Here is a 23,804-nt window from a genome sequence, read left to right on the forward strand (position 1 = left end):
TATCAATCCGCTTCGGTTTGGTCTTCCGTCTTTGAGAGGCATGGTAATTTGGCGTATTCTGGTACTGTATAGGAAATGTTTCATGAATCATTATACTACCTGCTTGCTACCGGTTTTGGCTTAAATATTAACTATACAGATGGACAAATACTTAGAATCTTGGGTAAAGGAATGTTTGGAAATGATGGTAAGGGCAGTTTTTGACCTAGATTATTATTAAATATTCCGGAACGAGCAAAGATGTTTGTTTAAAATTATGATTGGAGGAAGTCCTGGGAGGAGTGTAATATAAATGGTTTACTATTAGTATGTTTGCTATTAAAGTGCTCCATCAAATTCCCATATACTTGCAGAAATGTCCAAACCCTAGATATTCCAATTTGTTTTTAAGGCTACAATTGAGCAGTATAATGTATACCATTACCTCAGATTTTATATTCTCATATAAAGAAAATAACATCAAAAGCACATAATTCAGCACCACCAGAGCTTTTTGAGCACTGCCATCCATTTCCATATCTGTTTGCTTAAGTGGTGTACTGTACCTCATAAAATAATTCTGAAGGAATTGGAGGAGTGTTGTCACAGGTATCATTTGATACTTGCCCTTCAAGCCCTCAGCAAATTGTACTTCAGCACATGGGTTGGAATCGATGGACCTATCCTTTCCCAAAGTATTAAAAAATATGATTTACTTTTACCATTTTTTGTTTAGTCATCTGCACAGTTTAGAAATCCCCACTGGCAGGATATCGATACCTAGTTCACTTCCACCCTCCCCCAGAAACACTCGAACAGGAAGGGTACAAGCCATCTTAAACATCTATTCATTTAGCGGTACATTACTTGACCGCGAGAGGCTTCTTGATGCATACATGATACAACACATCTGGTGGCGAAACTCACCAACGCTCTGCTGTCCTTATACAGTCTGTCACCTTCAGTCTGTGCCTATCTCCTGCACTCAAGCAACTTGTCATGCACTCTGCGTGCACCCCATGGTGTTTTGTAGAGAATAGGTGTCAGTGTGCCCCACGCCAACCAGGGTGTTTTGCAGAGAATAGGTGTTGCAACAGAAGCAGTCTGCACAGAAAGACACAAAAACAAAGTAGCAAAATTCCATGAAGTGCAACCAGCTCTTTTGTGATGAACATAGCAGGCGCTTGTCAGATATTTTTGGGCTATATTTTTTTTTGTATCTCATGGTATTTTGGTATAGTGATATTTTTGTCAGCTCCTGGTAATATATTGTTGTACATTCATTGGGGTATCATTTTAGTGGTGAGACTAACTTAAAAATGCTGCCTAATAATTTTACCAAGGTCACTAATGGTAAACAAGTACTGGAATTGGTACACCCTGAATAATCAGCTCATGCCCTCATTTGGTATCTTATTTTATACCACGTTATGCCTTTTTTGGCTATGTTTAAAAATATAGGGATCGTTTACAGCTTTTTGGTTGTAACTCACACGCACGCCTAGCACTTCTGAAAACTCAAAGATGTATCTTACATTTTACCACATGTGGTAATGTGAATTACCACTTTCAGTAAAATAAGCTTACCACCTGTTGGACCTCAGTCTATGAGTTAACAATAACTTGGACACCTAATAAGAATGCTAATCCAATTTGTTTTTCTGTTTTGTGGATGTATTAAATGTTAAGTCAGAAAATTGCCAGTTGCACTATAATGTACTCATTTACAGTGGCTTATACTTGAAGATTGATAAAAATGCATTTCATTAGAGAGCTTGCACACATTACATAGCTTTTCTAATAATAAGCTCCAGTTAGACATTAGTTGCTGGTTGACCTGCGCTCAGTCTGATGAGGAAACCTTGGATGTTTCTCTCTCAATCCTTGGAAGTTAGGAGACTGTTATCTTACCAAAACTTCACTTCATGAATGAAAGTTCATGTAAAATATAGATTGTGAATTACCTTTAAAAAACAAACATATATTTCTATCACACAACCAATTTCGCACGTATGTTACAAGCTTCTCAATTACTGTATAATTACTAAATCTGTTGGCGATATTCCCTGACTCAGCTTGGACAGGATAGGACAGGAGAATTCATATCACGTCCTCTCTTTCTGCCCTGAACGAGTCAGTGTTTAAACTCCCCAAAGTCAGCAAGAGATAAGAGCCCTGTAGTCCGCTCTCTCTCTGCCAGTCCTTCTGCTACCTTCACTAGTCAGTGAGTGAATGACCCAGCCCTCTCCGCCTCAAGCCTTTTTCTCAAACTCACATCATTCAAAGAGAACCTCCCCTTGACAAAACAACCCATTAAATAGCATGTGATTTCCTTTGTGCCTTTGACAGAGATTCAAACTGCAGCGCTGAAGAGAAAAATGTTACATTAATCTGGCGCCGTTTCCTCCTTTGTCATAAATGAACGATTGAGTATAGGGAAGTAAAGGGAAATACTTCACCCTATTCAGAATTTCATCAAGGTAGCTCCGCATTTCATCATGCACAGTTTAGCAAAGGTCTGAATTTTAACTCGGGCCAAGGGTGTGAGACTCGGGTGTGAGCCTAAAGCTGTGAATAATAGATTTCAGTTTTTTAATGCAAAAAGCACAAGCCAGACAATTTGATTTTGACCCGGCACAGCAGGTTTTATCATTTGCACCGCCACCTCAGCAATGGACTAAATGCAATGAAAGTAAAATAACACACTAATTCTACTAACATTCCAGGCCCCAATAACATATTCCCCTACTAATATTCAATGCAATTTAGGCCATTGCTTATGCGTGCAAAACGTTGGTGCATAGGGGCAAAATGGCCCATTTCATAAAATGTCAAGATATTTGAACTGCGGAAAGCCAACTGAAAATGTAGAATTAGATAGTTCTGCAGTGAATACGTGACAGGGTTGAGATGTAAGTTGATTTATTCAAACTTCCTCCATTGTTCATTTATGAAAAAGGAGTAAACAGTGCCGTGTGAATATAACATTTTTTTCTTCAGCGGTGCAATTTGAATCTCTGTCAAAGGCACAAAGAAAATCACTGGCTATTTAATGGGTTGTTTTGTCAAGGGGAGTTTCTCTTTGAATGACAGAGGGCTGGATCATTCACTCACTGGTGAAGGTAGCAGAAGGACTGGCAGAGAGAGAGAGCTGACTACCGAGCTCTTATCTTTTGCTGTCTTGGGGATTTTAAATGCTGACTCTTTCGTTCCAGGCAGAAAGAGAGGACGTGTTAAGAATTCTCCTGTCCTAGCCTGTCCAAGTTGAGTTGGGGAATATCGCCAACAGGTTTAGTAATTATACAGTAATTGAGGAGCGTGTAATATACGTGTGAAATGTTTACAGGTTGTGTGTTAGAAATATGTTTGATTTTTTTAAGCTAATTCCCAATCTATATTTTACACAGACTTTCATTTATGAAGTGAACTTTTCTTAAGATACGTCTCCTAACTTCCAAGTATTGTGAGAGAAACATTCAAGGTTCCGTCATCAGACTGTGCGCTGGCCAGCCAGAAACACATGTGTAACTGAAGCTTATTAGAAAAGCTATTTAATGTTTGCGAGCTCTTCAATGAAATGCATTTTATCCATGTTCAAATATAAGCCACTGTAAAGAAGTACTGTATAATGCAACTGTTTCTGAATTTTAACATTTTATAAAGCCACAAAAGGGAGAAACGTATTGGATTAGCATTCTTATTAAGAGTCTTAGCTATTGTTCGGTTAGTAAGCCTATATTACTGCAGGTGGTAATTCACATTACCACATGTAAGTACAATGTAAGATAAATCATTATTTGTGTGGCTTTATAAAAAGTAAAATTTCTGAAAATGAGCAAACCGTTGACACTAGAAGCGGTCTGCTCAGAAAGACACAAAAAACAAAATAGCAACTTTCCAAGCATCCGTACAGCACTCATTGTGCACGCCGTCTGGAATCAGAATAATATGATCTCATTTGTACTTTTTGGGTTAAATTCAAAAGAAAATAAACAACTTCAGCAAATTTGTAGGCATCCGAGAAACTTTGGCTAATCAGGAAATAAGAATATCAAAATCAACTATCGAATGCTGATAGGTTAAGCATTACGAGCATGATATCACCTTAATTGGCAGACCCCAAAAATTAAATCCCACAGAGGCCCAAGAGCTGTGCCAATGCCATGAAGGGGCCTGAACCTCACTGGAATGTGTCAAGAATACCATGTTCTTCAGGAAGGTTTTAGAGTTGTGAAGTGACTATCTTCTCAAGTGTCATAAGTTCTGCAATAGGGCAGAAATTAGAGAGCAAGTTAAGGTCAAATGAGGCTTTTCTTTGAGACAACGAGTTGGGATCATGAGATCTTTTGGCACAATGCCTTGCACCAAGGAAACGTTGAAAAAAGCAGTGATAAAATCGTACAATAAGTCGGCATGCTGTTTGGCAAGACAGGACGGAATAGGATCATAATTGTTTATGGGTGTTATTTTAAAAATGTAAATACTAATTTCCTCAGTGGTAACAGAGGTAAAGATGGATTCTGGTTATGCCAGTATGGTGGCTTTCATGAAGTTGTAATCTGGCATAGAGGATTAAAAGGTGGGGAGTTGAGTCCATATTCAATCGAATAGAGTTAACTTTCTTCATGAAGAACTCATTAAAATCATTGGCCAATTCAACAGAGGGAGAGAGGGTGATGGGCTGGGTGAAATTCATGGGGGGGGCTAACTAAGTTATTAAATTTCCTTCCGTCTATTATCGGCAATGTCTATCTGCTTCTGAATTAGAAAGGACTTAGCTGATAAAATGCCCTTTTTATATAGGTCAATGCTTCTTTCGGCAGCCTGGTGGTTAAGAGGATCTCTAAATTGAAGCCAGGTCTTTTTCCTTTATTCAATACTTTCTTTAGGGCCCTTAGTGATTCAGAGTACTTGCTCCTGGATTAAAGAAGCGCATTCAAGTCAGACTTGATGTAGAATCGACATGTTGGAGTGAAGTCTTCACAATTAAAATGAGAGTTAAAAGGAATCCGTCTGGATGATATTTGCATGCCTGGAATCATGTTAAGGTTTTTCATGCTATGCAAAAAATATCAGTGGACAGGGAAACTTTGTGTTGTCTTGCGTGATCTGTCTGAATACAGAAAAGTATGATGTGGTGATCAGACCACACGACTGGGATAGTGTGCTGATAGGATATAGTTTGACCTTTTTTAAACAATGTTAAATCTAAACGGTGACCACATTAATGAGGCAGAGGTCATGAGCAGCGAAAGATTGTGGGACTGGAGAATTTCTTTCATTAAGTTTGACGCAGTTTGGGTCATCAAGGATGTCGCATCAGATATTGAAACTTTGAAGAATAAACAAGTTAGAGTAATGAAGGGCTTCTGTACCAAGGAAAACCTCTCAATTTCTTTAAATAAATCACTGGTAGGGTAGCTAACAACTAACAGTTATGAGTAAGTAGGTGATATAGACAGATTGCAAGCATATATTTGGGAAGTCTCTTCCCAGTCCAAAGATGGCCTGGTGATAATGGCAGTCCCCCCCCCTACACCCACCCCTTCTGGGTTTCATGGTTGAACCTCTTGATTTGGAAGTTACCCAGTACCAAAGATGAAAATGAGTAATAGCACTGGTAGTAAACCAGATATCAGTAAGGAAAAGCACATCTAATTTTCGAGACTCAATAAGGTCATCAAGGGCGGCTGCATTCTGAACAACCGATCTTGCATTAATAAGACCCGCACACAAAGCAGGCCTTGATGGATATATCTTGGTGTTCATGGACTGCAGTTTCCTTCATTTTATAGATACCATGATATTTAAGTTTATAAAGGGCACACAAGTTAAAGGAACTGTGTCCATTATTTAATTCCAGAAGCTTGGTTTTTGTATATTTAAACATAGTACTTGGATGATATACAATCATGGATATGATAAATGCAAGTAAACAAGATGACGAAACGCACACGATAACCCCAAAAAAATGAGCATGGTATCGCCTGCTTGTCCACCTCGTCTGTAGTGTATCCCAATTTGAGGCAAATAACCCAACCAAGGACCAAGGAGGTAGACTCAATGCTGTGCTCTAGCACCTTGAAGCGTCTCTTGTGCTAGATGGTAAAATACTGCCCTAATCTCAACAAGTAAAGCAGGGCGAATAAACACTCATCAAATCGACTCATGCAAGATCACACTGTCTTGTCATTGATTCTGAGTTTATATAATACTAAATGCGTCATCTATGTGGCAAACAGTAGACAACTATCGGGAGGTGGGATCAGATTAGCGGATCATATCTACTTATACAAAATGAGTGTTAGTCTCTCATTGGTGGTCTCTTATCTGTGAGACACACACTGAGCAACTTCAAAACACATGGTGTAGGGTACTCGTCATAGCAGTAAATGTGGCAGCGGAATAATATTTTGCAACATTGTATATAAAATTGCATAGCAGGCTATTTTAATTAGTTGGCAACCCAAATACAACCTTGGACACTCGGATGTAAGCAGCACGTACATAGAAACGAAACCCAGGTGGTTGCCGATGCATCGGCTCTCCCCTTGTTTCCCAATTAGGCCACCCGCTCTCATCGATAGGCCTCATGCCAGTGTCTTCTGTTTGAAGAATGACCTTGCCAGTCTGCACTGTCTCGGGACATTCGAGTCAGTATAGGTACACTGCTATCCAGGCCTAATGAATAACCCTTATTTGCGAGCTCCTCATCACGTGTTGCAAGACCATCAATTTGTTCATTTCGACAGTGCATTTAACACCATTTGATTCAATTACGCTGGGTGCAGTTCTTCTTTTAGGCTTTAGAGACTTGCTCACTCTATCCCATATTGACTTTTTTCCTTTTAATTTGGCATCAGTAAGTGTTCTTGTTCCCTCCTAATCTTTGGGAAATATGTCCTTGCACATGTTCTGCTCATTCGACTCCCTTTATCTCTCGAAATACCATCCTTGGTTCAAAGCCAATGTCCTCCTCTATCTCGCAAGGAACACAGCTTTTTTATCTATCCATGTTAAGGTTCTTGGCTCATATTTTGACGTAGTTGTGTTGATTGACATACACCGTCGTCCCTATTGTTCTGATGGTAGTCCTACACATTGAATCTTACCTCTTATAAGCAAGCTTCTATTTGCGTTTCATCGTATTTACAGTTATTGACCAGTGAGTCACTTCATTATTCTTTGTATTCATAAACACTGCATGATGCAGTACATGTTTCTCTTAGTGCTGCAATCACATCGTCATTCTTAAGTATTGTCATATTGTTTCAACATAGGTTCATATCTTCTTTAGGACACTCTTTTGCTGGTATTAAAATTTGTTTAATGCACATCCATGTCGTGCATCATTTTATCCATGGCTTTATTTTGACAGCTCGGTAAGGGAGGTCCTTCTTGGTGGTTTTCTTCCACTGTCAACATGAGGGTATTTTCTGAATGCTGCCTCAGTGCATATAGTCTTTCATATAGTCGTCGGGGTATGGATTTTGCTTAAAAGCGATCACTAAACATACAAATCCAATGTAATTTCAATGACGCATTTTTTGCTCCTCTACTTTGCACAATATTACATGCAAGTCTTTGGTTTTTCTGCCTGGAATGCAAAACATCTAGTGTCTATCAGCTGTTCAGAGCTGGAGTATTTATGACCCAGAGACCTGCTGCCATGGCAATGTCCTTTGTATTTTAAGTTGCTGGGCCTTATATGACTTTAGCTCTGCCATTTGAGAGGAGTCGCATGGTCTTGCTGGCCTTTTGAAGCAGACCTCCAGTCCGGAAACGTGTGTATTCCTTAATTCATGAAAGGCCTGGCTGATTGCAATCACATATTAGCTGATGGAACCACTGGCCAAGCTAAAATCATTGTTAATTTAAGATTGTAAGCCCAAGCACATAGACCTATGCATGCCATAAATGTCAAGATTGGACTTGACTGTCAGAAAGCCAGGACTAGCAATATTCATTTCTCCACTCAAGAGTTTAATTTCCTTGAGAAAGTATCTTCCTTCTCATCTTGTTGAAGGGGTTGTGGGAAGGAAGAATACCATACCTCAGATCAAACCTATTGCTAGTGATAGATTCAGAAATGTAGCATTTAAAAGTCTTTTAAAGTGACTATTAACACATGCAGAATAAAAACACTATACATTGCCTTTGCTGATCAAAGTTCTGTCAAAGACATATCTTTAATGCTGTTCTTTTTATCTTAGTTTGAGAAATGTTTAATTTTAAATAAGTTGCAGGATACTTTCTAGTACTTCGAAATATGTATCTCGAGCCTTGTCAATTATATTTTTACTAGCCTAGGGGGATGAGTCCATTCTAAGATTTTATTTCATATTCCAACATAAAAGATGAACAAATATTGTTTGCCACAAAGGTAAAACACAATCCATGTTAATTTCACTAATTGAGCACCAAATTTTCATTTATCTTTGATTTTAAAATCTCACATGAATATATATTTGTATGCTTACTGATTATTTGGCGTGTTATTAGCAGTGGTGGCAATTGCTGCTGCTAAACACACACTGCAAATACAGACTTCCTATCACATTTTTGTAGAGAGTGAGGGCAAGCGTAGGTTTAGACAGACATTTAGTTTGGACTATCAGACATTGACAGACTTTAGAAATATCAGTTAAGGGGACCCCCTTTAGAGTTGGGGCCAGTTAGGCATTACACCAACCTGGAAATGGCCCAAAATGTCGCCCTCACAATTGCGACGCCCGAAATGCCCGACTTCTTTTTGTTTAAACACCCCCTTTATGTTGGGGGTGGGGGGGGAGAGTATGGGATATTATAGTAATATGAGGGGCTGTGGGGGGTCTCCCCTCGCATATATATGTGGTGTAAAGGGGGTTTTAAAAAAAAAGGTAGTCGGCATGTTCAGCCATCGCAATTATGTGTTGTCGCAGTGATCACATAGATCCCACCAACCCAGAAACCTTAGTACATAAAGTTTTTTTAAACAAAGCTCGTTACATCTGTGTCTCTCTTGATACCACGCCTGTTTCATACCTCACAACTAAAACAGTACAATACAATATGTAGGGATATCAACCATACACTTAACAGCTATTTGCAGCCCAGGCCTATTCTTCAGATATTTTCTCCAAATGTCAACCAGTGTATCACAATGTTCAATTTATTAATTCAAGTCCAGAAGAAGGTACAGTTCCAGACAACTTTCTAAATGTCAGTGTGCCCTTCCCCAAGTTCAATGTCAAAAAGATGTCACAAATAGAAGCATCTTGAAGCTTTCTCTTTAAAAATGTTTTCCATATTTCTTTACAGCTCAGGGTTCCCTTCAGGTAGTTTTCCTCTTTACGCTAACACAGAAGGCTGCTGTTGCATATAGGGTTTCTCTGGTCTTGGCCCCGTTGTTAGACCAAAACAGTCCACTCATTAGTTCATGCAACCAGGAACCTGGCAGTTGCTTTCAACAGTTATTTATTCATCAAGTAGTAGTTTTCTGGTCTAGGTGCAGTTGTTAGATCACACAATCCACCCATCACAGGTCCACACAATCCACCCATCACAGGTCATGCAAACACAAACTTGGAGCTCTCTGAGTAGTTGAATATTGCAGCTGAACCAATGGTGTCTTAAATGCAGCTCCACAACAAGAACTTATTCAGACTTTAGTTCAACTCTGCAATCAGTCTCATTTTTTTCATCAACTTGGTTTTCAATTCTCTTTCAATTCAAAGTTCTGTCTTAGCAAGTTGGTTATTTGCATTCACGTTAAGGTTCAAAGTTAGCAGTTGTGCTGTTTCACGTAACTCCCTATTCAAAATGAATAGTCTTTGCCTTCTTCTCGCTTCAGTATTTAACCTGTGCAGGGTTTACTTGTTTACTTCAATTCAGTATTTTAATAAATGTAACTTTGCTTGTTTCATTCAATGTGGTATTTAATAAGTGTAACTTTGCTTACTTACATGGGCTACTACTCCATTCACTGTCTCCTGGAGCACCCGGGTAACCCCAGTGTCAACGACTCTCTTCCAGACCCAGCCGCTCCTTTTTCCGGCTTCCCCCCGAACAGGAAAGACTTTCGCTGGGTGCTTACTTCAGCACGCACCGGCTCTCGTGCGTAGCTCTGGCTCTGCTCGCTGGCAGTGCCTACAGGCCACCTTTTATACACCTGTGGTCCTTCAATCGGCTGCATGTGTGCTCTTATTAATTAAGGTTGCCTGACCTTCGTGCATCTTCTTCGTCCCAGTACGAAAGTGGTGAGAGAACTTGGTGTCCATTACTCTGTTGCTTCAACATCTCAGTACTAGAATGGGGAAAGCGTGTAATGTTCATAACTCTCAGTAGTCTTTTTCATCTCAGTACTGCTAGGTACCCCAAGAAGGGAATGAAGGGGAACTGCTCTATAATGACCGGGGATGGGTTAGGCTAGTTGGCACGAGGATAAGGGGGATACCATGTCTCGCATAGAGGTACCCTACTATCCATAACCAAGGACCTTCCACCCAGGTGATCCTCCCTCGCTTGTCCACCCCCATGGTCAGGATCCAATAGCGATGGCCTTTCCCTGGCCACCTGCGTAGAGGATCCAAGCGAGTAGGAGTGAGAATACACTCAGGTTTCTCGCACTTTCACACTGCATTCTTGGTTACAAAAACCTATGAGTTGAAGGGAATGGTTGGGGGAATTGTCTAAATATAGAATACATATGGGTTAGTGTGTTCATTGGATTTAATTATCTGATGGCCCAACCCCTAAATTGATAAGTAAGAAAGAGATATCTAAGCAACAGATAATTGGCTAATGCAACAATTATACAGCAGTCTCATTTTGAGAGCTGTGATTGGCTTGGCATTGGTCTCACCAACCTTCGATATTTGGCAGGTCATCAGCACATGAGCAAAAATAATTGTGGGAGAAGTGACATCAGGGAGCTGCATCTTCTAATTGAATAAAACACCATCCTTGACTTTCTAGGCGACATGCCAGGGTAATCTAGCTTTGTACTTGACCTTGTCCAGCTGCTCTTGTTCTGGGAATCTGTGGGGAGTTGAGGCAGGTGTCTATCAATGTCTGGATTTCATGAATGGACACTGTTCTTAAATTATAAATCACGGGGGGGGGGGCGCGTGGCTAGGCGGCCATGCGGTGAGGAGCACGAAAGGGAAGCTCCCGCACGATCCTGATTTAATCCGCTTTAAAACTAACCTACTCGGCTGGAAAGTTTACCGACGGGTGTAGGAAGATCCGCCGACCACCCGATCCAAGCCCTGAGAAGAACCGGACTGGGGAACGAGGCGAAAAACGGCAGCAAACACGCGGAGCATCGAAAGCAAGATGGCGGCCCCCTAACACACGACCAACGGCCCAGAGACCCAGAGCGGGAGGCTACGAAAGGCTGTAGTTCGGCGCTGCGAACCCGGGAAGGAAGGGAGAGAGGCCACGGCGGAGCAGGATACGCTCCCCAGGCAGCGGAACGACAATAGCGAGCGCCTGGCGAGAGGAGAACAGCGGCGACAGGGCGCAGCCGGGAGAAGGCGGCGCCGAGGGAACGCAGCAAGCTCTGCAAGCCGAGGGAGATCCGTGCCGAGGACAGCGTCACCTCCAGCCCCTGCCGGCCTCGCTAGCACAGGAACAGGGGACCCGAGGGAGAGCAGAGGGGCGGGACGGCTCTCCGCCGGACCAACTCAGGGCACCAGAGAGATCCAACGGCTAGCAGGTGAGGAGAGCGCCTGCAGGCCCGCACGGCACCCGGGGAGGCGTGTGGAAACACCCGACGACACAGCGAACCACTGGTGGGAGGAGAATAGCACAACGGGCAGTCCCTATCCAACTAGAACCGGACCCCACACGGACTAGGTGTACAAGCCACAGATGGCGGACAAGAAGCATTGCAGTGCAGTACCCGAGGCCCGCACGGCGAGTATGCCCAACAAGAAGGTGGAGGGGAAAACGAAACAAGTTAGCATGGATCACTTTGCCAAAGCACCAGACAATAGGCAGCCGAATTCATCGGAGACAGCATTGGCGGAGGCCAACACCCCACACCCACCAGGTAAAGAGGGGCAAATCCTAGAGGCAATCGCCTCCCTACAGGCGACGCTCGAGAAGAAAATGGACACGGCCATAGGGGCCCTGAAGGCATCTCTGGAACAAAAATTGGACACAGTCATGGTGGACGTAGGCCTCCTTCGCCAGGACGCGAGAAACCTGGCGGACAGAGTGACAACAGCGGAGCAGCAGGTACAGCAGAACACAGCGGACTCCGCCACCACGAGGACCCAGTTGACGGAGGTGCTCCAGAGAGTCAAGATCTTGGAAAGGAGAGCAGAAGACGCAGAAGGGAGGGCAAGGAGAAATAATATCTGCATAATCGGGGTTCCGGAAGTGGAGGAAGGGAACGACCCCACGGAATATATCGAAAATATGCTCCTACAGGAGGTCGGAGCTGGAACCCTGTCCCAAGGCTTTGTGGTGGAACGGGCACACAGAGCACTGATGCGAAGACCCCAGCCGGGGGCCCCTCCCAGAGCCATGATCGCTAAAATCATGAACTTTAAGGATAGAGAAAAGATACTGGAGTTCTCGAGGGGGGGAGGAGAGATTATCAGAAATTCATCCAAGATTGCCATATATCCGGACTACACAATGACAGTCCAAAAACAAAGGGCACAGTTCGGCCCCACAAAGGAACGCCTCAGAAAAGCAGAGATATGATACATGCTCCTGTTTCCGGCCAAATTGAAGGCGATACACAAGGGGAAGACACACTTCTTCGAGTCCACGGAAGAGGCAAATGCGTGGATGGATACCCAAGGAATCCCCCAACTGGAGCAGCGAAACGCTAACAGAGGCAGAGCCCAGCCCGGGCGTGAAATCCGCAGATAATTAGAATCAAGGGTGCAGAGTATCAAACGGACGAGAAGTTAGGAACAGGACGATAAATATGAAGGGAGCAACCAACCCTAACAAACCGCACTAGCCTAGTACGACGCACCCCCAAGAAGTGCGACCGAGAGTTCAGATGCCAGTTTTAAGGCATCACGCTGCAGCAAGCCGGCCTCACCCAGAGGAGCAAGGCAGGAGAAGCGGCGAGGCCCGAGCAGGGGGAGGGTGGCTGGGCGTTTGTTGTTGTTGTTTAGTTACAGTTCAGGTTATCGATAGACAGGAAGAATCGGAAGAAGGCATTGGCGTTGAAGGAATGGTTAAAGACTATGATGGGGAGACACCAGCACACCGTGACTGGAGCGAACCACAACAGGGACCCAGGAGACGGGGCCTACAAGAGGAGAAGAGACTGAGCCCCACGCGGGCGACCCAGGTCAACAGCAGTGAACATGGAAGCAGGGAAATGGACAAACAAATAGGGCCATGGGACGACGAGGCCAGGACTGCAAACACCCATGAGCCGGGATGAGCTAACGATGGCGACATGGAACGTGAGAGGCCTTAACGCGTACGTCAAGAGGCTGCGAGTTTACGCCTGGCTGAATAAAATGAAGGTCAAGATAGCAATGCTCCAAGAAACGCACCTGACAAGAGAAAAGCAGTCCAAGATCGACAAAAAATGGGGAGGGCAGGTGTTTAGTGCTACATATTCCAACTATGCAAGAGGGGCAATGATTTGGATCGCCCCGGGAGTACCATTCCAACTCATTAAAAAGGAGATCGACCAAGAAGGAAGAACGGTGATAGTGCATGGCATGTTGGAGAATAGGGAAGTGTGCCTAGTGAACACTTATGCTCCAAATCACGACACGAGAGAGTACCTCAGAAAACTAACACCCAAATTAGCCCAGTACAGAGACACAATGTTCATCTGGGCCGGGGATTTCAACTGCGCCCTGAAACCCGCTCCTGGATCGATCGGATGACAAGCTCAGGAGGCCAGCACCACCAGCCAGGGAACTACAGAGGGCACTAGATCACCTGAAGCTGGCGGACGTCTGGAGACAGGTACACGGGACAAGGAGAGGGTACACACACTACAGTGCACCCCACGGAACATTTACACGGATAGACTACATACTCACGGGCACTGAATCACTACACGAATTCACAGGTATTAGCATTAAAGCCCGAACGCTCTCAGACCACGCTCCAATACTGACATCATGGGCACACACAAGGGAGAGCCCCGATACCTACGTGGCGACTCCGGGCAGAAGCTCTGGACGAGGGCGAATTCCAAGAACACCTACAGGGGGCAATAGATGATTACTTTGAACACAACACAGGGAGTGTGGAGTGTAATGCCACGCTTTGGGATGCGTTCAAGGTGGTATTAAGGGGGGCAGCGATCGGTAAAATGGGCGGATTAAAGGGAGCGGCCATAGCAGAAGTCAACGACCTAGAAAAGCGGATAGAAATAGAGGAACTGAGGGCGCAGGCAGCGGGGGAGGAGTCAGAGGAACTGATGGAGCTGAGAATGGGGTGCATAGGACTCTGGGAGAAGCTGGGACGGTTGAATTATGGGAGGTATTTACAAAGGTTACATGCGGAAGGGGACAAACCCAGTAGGCTCCTGGCCTGGCTCACTAGGCAAGAAAGTAAGAGGGAACCCATAACGGTGATAGAAGACGAGACAGGGGGGGAGGTGAGGGGCCAAGCGCACATCAATCAGTTATTCGCGGAGTTCTACGAGGAACTATATGCCCCCAACCCGGAGGTAGACCCTGAGGACATAACCGATGCATTGGCAGAAATAAGGTTGCCAAAGCTAACAGAAGAGCAGGCCCAAATGCTTGATGCCCCACTCACAGAGGAAGAGATAGCGGGTATAATAGCAGAGCTTCCTACAGGCAAGTCCCCGGGCCCGGACGGACTCCCAGGAGAGTTCTATAAAAAGTTCAAAGACACTATCACCCCAAGGTTACTGGAGACATATCTAGATGCATACGAAAGTGCACGATTACCCGCTAGTATGTCGGAGACAATCATCGTCCCGATCCTTAAGCCAGGGAAGCTGCCCACAAGGTGCACGGCATACAGGCCAATTTCCCTTATAAACCAGGACGTTAAGATACTAACGGCGGCTCTAGCCAACCGTCTGAAGCAGGTGATCCCCACATTGATACACCCTGATCAAACAGGGTACGTTCCTGGGCGGAACACATCATGGAACCTCCGTAGACTACACCACGTGATAGATAGAACGAACCAGGGACGGGGAGAACGTGCGATAGTGTCTCTTGATGCTGTCAAAGCATTCGATTCGGTGAATTGGGGGTGGATGGTGAGGGTCCTCGCCCACTTCGGCATTGGCGAGGGGTTCCTCAGGTGGATCAAACTACTGTATAGTGAGCCCAGAGCCAGGGTTAAGACAGGAAGATATATTTCAAAGGAATGGAGGATCTATAGAGGAACGAAACAAGGGTGCCCACTATCGCCAATGTTATATATCCTGGCCCTGGAGCCACTGGCGGTCTTCCTTAGAGCAGAATATGGAGACACGGGGATTGAGGTGGACGGGGTGCTCCATCAAGTCTCGCTGTACGCGGACGACATGTTATTGTTTGTGGAAAACCCCCGCATTAATCTGCCCTGCCTCTTGGAAGCAATAGGAGCATACACCAGACTCTCAGGCATAGCAATAAATAAAGAGAAGTCCCTGATCTTCCCCCTGGCAGATCTGAGACGGGCCCCCCCGGAGGGACTCCCAGAAGTTGGCCTTACATGGGCGCCACAGTCCTTCAAATATTTGGGGATAGAGGTCCATCATGACATTGCAGACACTCACCGACACAACACGCAGGCAGCCCTGGACACAACACGAAAATGCATGGCCTTCTGGAGAACACTCCCACTGGGGATGATAGGTAGGGCCGCCCTCCTGAAAATGGTAGTACTCCCACGCCTGTTGTACTTTTTCACCAACATCCCATATAACATTCCCAGGACATTCTTCACGAACCTAAACACAATAGCAAGAAACTACTTATGGGCAGGGGGGAGAAACAGGGTTGCAATGAGCACTCTACAGAGAGACTACGAGGGAGGAGGCATTCGTTTGCCGGACTTTGAAAAGTATTATCTGGCTGGACAGTTACAATTTGTGGTCAAATGGTTAGGGGAGGATGAAACAATGGACAAAACCAACTTCCAGCCCGCACTGAAAACACATTACCTGAGGGAAATACTGTGGCTGGACAAACCCCTGCTCAGGACTTTACCGTACATGCTAAACCTCGCAGTGAGATTGTGGTGGAGAGCTTGGAAGCTGCAAGGGACGAAGGACCCCTACTCAGCGCAAATACCCCTGGCGGGCCTGGTGGGCACAGACATGAGCTTGTTGGCAGCGTTCCGAACACAATGGGAGGCCAAGGGGGTAGCGCAAATCGGAGACATGAGAAGAGAGGGGAGATGGGCAGACTTCCAGGAGATGAGGGAAGAATACGAAATACACGAGGGCCAATTCATCCGGTATAATAGACTGATCCTCAGAATCAAGGATAGATGGCCAGCATGGGAAGACCAAGAAGAACCGGCAGGAGCATTAGACATGTGGTACGACATTTCAGAGGGGACACACACGACCTCCAGACTGTACGAGCAGATGCTGAGACCCCACACAGACCAAAAACTACACATAAAACAAAGTTGGGAAGAAGAACTCCAAAGGCCGCTCAGCGACCATGAATGGAACAGGGTGCTGAGATACCCCAAAACAGTGTCCAGGAACGCAAGGTTCAAACAGGCCCAGTTGTACGTGACACACAGGGCGTACCTCACACCTAAGAGGATGAAAGTGATACGCGGAGGTGACCCAGCGGGTGCCCACGGTGCTTGACCGAGGAGGCAGACATGGTGCACATGTTTTGGGAATGCCCGGTGATACAGAAGTTTTGGGAAGGCATCAGGACCAAAATAGCGAAAAGTGGCCTCCAGATACAGATGGAGCACCCCGAATGGTACCTACTGGGCCTCTTCCCTCGAGGAGGCAGAGACAGGGTGCACCTAGCAAAAATGAAAGACCTGATTTGCATACTAGCTAAAAGAAGGATAGCCATGTCCTGGAAATCTAGAGGAGGCCCGACCATAGAAGCATGGTGGGCAGACCTCCGAAAGTGGACACTAGCGGAGACTGCGGTGTGGATCAGAGCAGTGCAAAGAGGGGAGGGGGAAACGGCTGGGAAAATAGCGGCATGGAATTCCCTAGTGCAGAATCTATTTGGACGAGAAGAAGAGGAAACCGACGAGGAGGATCCGGAGGAGGCTGGGGGATACCAGAGCGCCCAGGACAGGGAGACACAAGGAATGGAAGGATAGACACCGTTGTATGGACACGGAGGCAGCTAGCGGAAGCAGCCACAGACTGGGCAGATAAGCTGTTGGACACTCTAAGACGATGACCCCACGGCAGAATCCGCCGAAAAAGCCAAAATGCCAGTTGAATGTTCGTATGTTTGTATGTTGTATGTATTTATGTTGTTAATTGAAAATAAAAAGAAATTAAAAAAAAAAAAAATCACGTGTGAGGAGACCATGTTTTGAATGTTTCTACTTTATTATGATTTTAGCTCAAATGAATACGAGTGCTATTACTTTCGCTGGCCATTGGAGACTTGGTCAAGCTACTTCCCATGCAGTATTGAGCTTCTAATTAAGGGACACCTGGCATTGAAAGTCTGTTGATTATTTTACCTAATCTAAGAGAAATATGCCTAACGCATGTGGATTGTTATTTTCTATTCTTCTCCAAGCCACCCAATCCTCCCTTTTCGCAGTAACTTTGGAGGGGGCTGTGCAACCACCGTATGGCTTGCACAGCTCTGTATTTTAGATCATTTCAGCATGTTGAATCTCTCTGCAGCTTCGAGGCTTCTCCGAGGCTTCCTATTTACTCTCGCATGGATTTGCTGTCTATTTTATTCTGAATAATCACTCATTACTATAGCGTTTCTACAATTAGCAAACTTTGTATGTATCTTGTCTTGTGTTTCAGCATATACATTGTTACTCATGTCGATTGGTGCAGGTAATATTCTTCATGTCTAAATGCAAGTTTGACCTAGTGTCTGTTTCTTCATGGTGAGTGCATATCTGCTTCATGTTCAGTGTATCTACGAATGTCAGTTTGGCAGTGATGTCGCTTGCTCTCATCTTCAGTTACAGCATGTTCATTTTCTTCTAGACTTTGCAGATTTTTCTCTTATATTTTTCCAGGATAAGGTCGGTAGGGCTGTCTGAATATGTGATTAAAGACGTATTTATCTGCCTCTCGACAGGTCCATTTGAACAAAACCCACTGTCAGTTTTCTGGATCCATGGGGCCTTACTCTAAGAAGAAAAGGTAACCATCTTGGTTGTGCTTGTTAAAAACAGGTAGTGCAGGGTCTAATCTGTAGTCTGCATGCATCCACCTATGTACACATACTATATATAGATGCAGAATAATTCATAAAGAACATCTTTGTTTCATGTACCTAAGAAGAATACTGGGTTACTTATCATTCAGCAGGCATGGCTATTCATGAGCTGTAGTTACCTTTTTCAGAGAAAATTACTGGTAAATTCCTTATTTTCCTTTGTTTTCTGATTAACATTAAAGTAGATTAAAGAATTATGGACTGCCTCATTTAATAGAAAACATTACATCCAGTTTGCTAGTATACTCAGAGCTAGGTTTTAATTTCACTCATTTTACCAAAGCTACATTTTGGATAGCCTCCTTAACTATGACACAAGTCACTACCGTTACAGATGTGTATTCTAGACCAAAACATGTGTAATTCATCTGAATAGACTCTTCTGAATGAGTTGTTGCGGCTGAGGGTCCATTCCTTGCCTATTACTGTCACTGCCCCACCAGGCCCAGTGTCGGGGCCTTTAAGTTTTCATTTAGGATTTCAGCTCCTTTGTTTGCTGCCTTTGTGTTTAGCGCTCATGTGCAGAGGTCAGTAAACCTGGGATCATCTTGATCTACTCTTACCCGCTATTGTCTTTTCTAGGATTTTGAAGGCGCAATGTGTGCATGTTGGTATGCACATATTCACCAAAGAAGCATAAGTCTCACAATTGAAAGACTGTGTGACTTTAAATGTGTACTTGCCAGCCAGACCCCTTTCAAAGCTGTTAAATGATCACAGGCACGTGGTTCCCTGCTTTCTATTTTGAGGGATGGGGAGTAGATAGGCTTGGGCATGAAGTGAAAGGTTGGCTTTCTGTAATGCACCCTCCACGATAAAAGCTGACAAATCGTTAATTGGATTTTACATTAGGAGACATGAGTTTTGCCACCTGAAGTCAACGCCTCCCCATACATCCTTTTTAAATGTGCTCCCAAGAGACTCCCAAGCATCATCAGCGGACCCGGTCTTGGTTCCAAGTGCGAATTGTATACTATGCCCTTTGAAATGAGTTGGGGAAACAAAATCGGAATTTAGGCACATGGGAAAGATTTTGCGAGCCTCAATTAGCATATACTTCGATGGGAATGGGAATGTGATGGTTGTGGCAGTGCTATTTGAATTTTGTCTTCACGTTTAATGCAGATTTAAAATGTATTTGTAGGGCGTTTGTTTTAACATTAGAACCATCTGAGTGTTTCATACCGGATGATGGATATTCTTACTTCACAAAATCCCCACATCTTAAATCTCCACCCATTTGATGCATTTGACCTTTTTGGATTTTATGTTGTCAAACAATTCCTAACTTACATGCCCTTTAATTGTTTGGTAGCGTGAATTCAGTCTTGTTACTGCAGCTAGGATTAATGCTTTTACACTAGCTTTGAAAGGAGTTTTTAAATATCTGGATATAAAAATAGTGAGTTTGGGGGTTCCGCAAGCTTGACCGTCGCTGTAGATAGATTGATTTAAATGATAAGTAGGTTGATGTAAATAAGCTTCTCCCTTGAAGTAGTCAAGTCTGAGCCTTGTTCTTCCAACATTTAATGCAAAGCTTTTCCCATTGGTATATTACATTGAAGAGTATTTATATTTTTCATATTGTACTTGGAATAAACAGTCGACTAACTGAGCATTCTAATTAAAGCTGTCTGTGCAGAAATCCTAATGCTACACATTTTTCTTAACATTGACAATTTAAGTCCATCACAGGTTTCTTCTTGGTGTCATCTTCTCAAGCCTGTATCAGCCATAGGGTCTGATATATAATTGACAACAACACTGACTTGCACCAGTTAATATCTTTCCCTTATGTAAAGAATGGTGAAAACATGTATATATTTACGGGGTTTACCCAAATGCATGTTAGTTGCCTTGTTTTTAAATATTTTGTCCTTTAAATTTCTATCTATAAAGCATTCATAATTGGTAAGATTAAAAGTAATTAAATCATGAGTAATAAGCGAATTGCATCTGTTCTAAATGATACTAAAGTGAGTACCTGCCCCAACATTCCAGATAGCTCTGTTATTACCTGGATTACGCTCTAGATTAACAGGACCACCCATATTGCACCTAGGCAGTTGCAGATCGAAAGCAGCCTTCAAAATATTGTGGTCACTCCACACACTATGTACAACATTCATGAGGCTGCAGCAATTGAATAAAAAATGATCAACAAGAACATAATCCAAAGTAGGCAGGCAGACCATGTTTTAATAATATCAACCCCACTAAGACTGGTGGAATTCCAAATCCTGTGCTAATAGCATTAATCCATTGGCAGACGAACCATGCAAAGTCAGAACAAAATCTGAGTGTGTCTAAAAACTTAATTGGTAGACACGTCCCCTGTTTGGCAAGACATATTTACAAATAAAACTTTCATCTCCTTTGGCATACAAATACTCAGTTCCACGGCTAAAGCTCTCCCACCACCCCCTGCTGAATGTTATACTCCTTAATACTAGTAAAATCTGGATGGGACTTGATGAGCATTAAATCACCTGCTGGACATCCACCAGAACCTTTACGAACTGGCTAGAAATACATCTTATTTCCATCAAACAGGCCAGTCAACCAACCAGGTTTCTTATATCAGGATGAACTTGTGCCTTTTTAATCCTAGGTCAAAATTCGTAAAGAGATCTGCGAGTACTCGAGAGTTCCAGGATAAAACATTAAAATTAATACTTTCACGGAAGGGTATAATCTCTTTGGGAGCCCCCTGGAACCGTTAAACAATGCACCTGTTAACAAGGCCCCAATCGGGCTTATCATTTGACTTGACTTTACAACTGAAATGTGCACCATTTGAACTTCCCTAGGCTCCTCGGACACAGATATCCTTCTTCAAGTTTGATCCTTGTAGGTTATTGATAAAAATTGTGAAAATTCCTTGGCTTACATTTAGTGATATCAAATCCAACTTGCCTAAGAGGAGCAGACTCTCTTACAATGGTATCAAAAATCAAAAAAGAAATCTTAGAACCAATGTCCAGTGTAATCAAATTGGTTCTAATTGAGTGAATAAACTCCACTCTCTCGATGTCCTTAGTAGAGATAGCACAACGATTCAGAACTTCGGCAAAGAGGGACAAAATATTCAACCAATACATCAATTGCTTATCTTCTCTACATAATCTCTCCAGCAAAATCCTGTTGATTTAGGCTTAAAAGGTGGTTTATCATTTGCTCACCGTGATTGCTGCCTTCACTGGTTTTTGGGCCAAGAAGCTTGTCATCCCTTGCACATGCAGATTTTTCCGGACCACCCATACCCGTAAAAATACTAAAAACAGAGATGTTCCTTAGCACTTGATGCTTTCCAAGCCCAGGCAATTCTCCCATACAGGGAGTCTTAGGCCTTCCTTCTAGAAAGTAAAAGATTGATTTGATCTCAAGACTGCTATATACGCATCTTCTCCAGGATGCTTCTTATCCATACCACAAGCAAGAGGGCTACTTTTTGACCCCACATCCCTGAGCACCAACAGGACAGAATGCACTCTTTGTCCGTTTGACCAATGGTACCCTTTCTACTGCTGTACAAAGTGGTTATTGGTGGAATGTTGCTCCCCTTGTGAGAGGAGAGGCGAAGAGAGACAGTCGGAGAAAGCTCTTTGACTTTTTCAGTATGTTTTTTTTCAGCTCATTGTGGAGGCGGCAGTTTAATCAACAAAAATCCCTGCCTCCTGTGGAAGCGGCTTGGAGAGGCAAAGAGAGGCAGTCGGAGCAGTCTGAGATGTCTGTGTGTACTTTGTGTCCAGACTGTCTCCCATTGTGTGGGTTTCTCCTTTAGAAACGAAAGGTTAGAACATATTTTACCATATGCCTTGCTCAGTGTGGTAGATTTAAACATATAAAGCCCTCCTTCCCCTTGATGGTTTACTTTTGTCTATGACTGCCTGCCTTTGGGGAAACGCATCTCAGCATCTGACGAAACTGTTTGGCTCACCTGTGGGAATTGATTGTGCCTTGTGTCTGCCGCTGGTGTGCTTTACCTTTCCTCAGTGTTTCTTATCCGGGATTTGCCTTGCATGAACTTGCACTGTTATTGATAACTGGAAATAACTGACCTAGTGTCACTCTTAAATCAGTAACTGCGGGCCACTGGAGCCTTGGAGCTTATTTTGTTATTATACACTGTGGTTTCAGCACTGAAACTTTACTGCTTTTAGTTTTGGGTGGTGACTGCAGGACTTGGAGCCTTTGAGCCTACTCTGGTACACATTTAACAGATACCCGTGTTTCTTTGAAAGTCGAGAAGTGGAAATAACCTGGCCAGTGCTATTTTCTAATCAGTATCTGTTGGCCTTTGGAGCCGATTTTGGAATTACACACACTGGCCTCTGTTCTGAAACTACCTTGCTTTTAATTTCAGGCGGTGACTGAGGGCCTTGAATCCTTTGAGCCGACCCAGTAATACATTTAATAGGTAACTGTAGGTTGTTTGAGGCTTTGAGCTGATGGAACTATTATACTCTTGTTTTATTATTGAACATGTATTTGATTGTCAGTCTTTGGTCGGTGTCTGTGGGCGTATCATATTGTTATTCATAAGTGCTTTTGTACCAAGGTTTTATGAATGTTTCATCTTTGTTATACATCTGGTTCTGTGTTCTGCATTTTAGAGTAAATTTTTGCTTAAAGTAGAACACATTGTCAGTCTTATTTCTTATGCCTATATGTTAAAATAATCAATGCCACAAAAGAAATCCCATGGAACAGGACAGGGTGTGATAGTGTTGTCTGCAAACTCAATGAGCTCAGAGCAAAGAAAGAAATTACACACTCGCTCCACTAGAGAGCCCTTTGAACTCTGTACCAAAATTACTTTCTCCGACATTAGCTCTTATTGGACAAATACAGAGGAACAGGAAAAAGATTCCCAACCAAACTCGAAGTGAATTACTTCCCTGTCCGCCTCAAAAACCCACTTTACAAAAGTGGGAGAAAGGGGAGATCCTATTAAATAAACTTTGAAGAAATTCCAGACTCTGCCCTTGCAGAGGAAGTCAGACAAAATGGGGACATCATTATAAATTCTCAATTGGACGGACTCCCTGGCCAGACCATAGCAGCAACTATGGAGGAATAACTTCAACCTACATTTTTTTCCTACGACTGAGGTACAGGTTCATTTTGATCAGACCCAGTAAGAATTACACTTCATACCAAACTATCTCAGGTTTTGGCTAGCTCATCAAGAAAGGAACACAGAAACCAACAGTTATCAATGGGCCCTCAGGGAAAACTGATTGGATCTATAACCCCAAGATGAAATAATTATAGTACAAGAAAAACACAATTGTGAGCACCCTTGCTGGCTATCTAGTTAAATCCATAAACTCCCCAATGGTATATCCTGACTCACTAAATACCACACTGAACTCCTCATCCTCTGCAGTTTCTTTTGTAAATCCAACTGCAGGACGATATTTTGCTCTGAATCTCTATTGTTAGAAATTAAACTAACTGCCATGAATAATATTA

Source organism: Ambystoma mexicanum, chromosome 4q, assembly GCF_040938575.1.
Source record: "Ambystoma mexicanum isolate Mex_15411 chromosome 4q, UKY_AmexF1_1, whole genome shotgun sequence".
NCBI lineage: Eukaryota > Metazoa > Chordata > Amphibia > Caudata > Ambystomatidae > Ambystoma > Ambystoma mexicanum.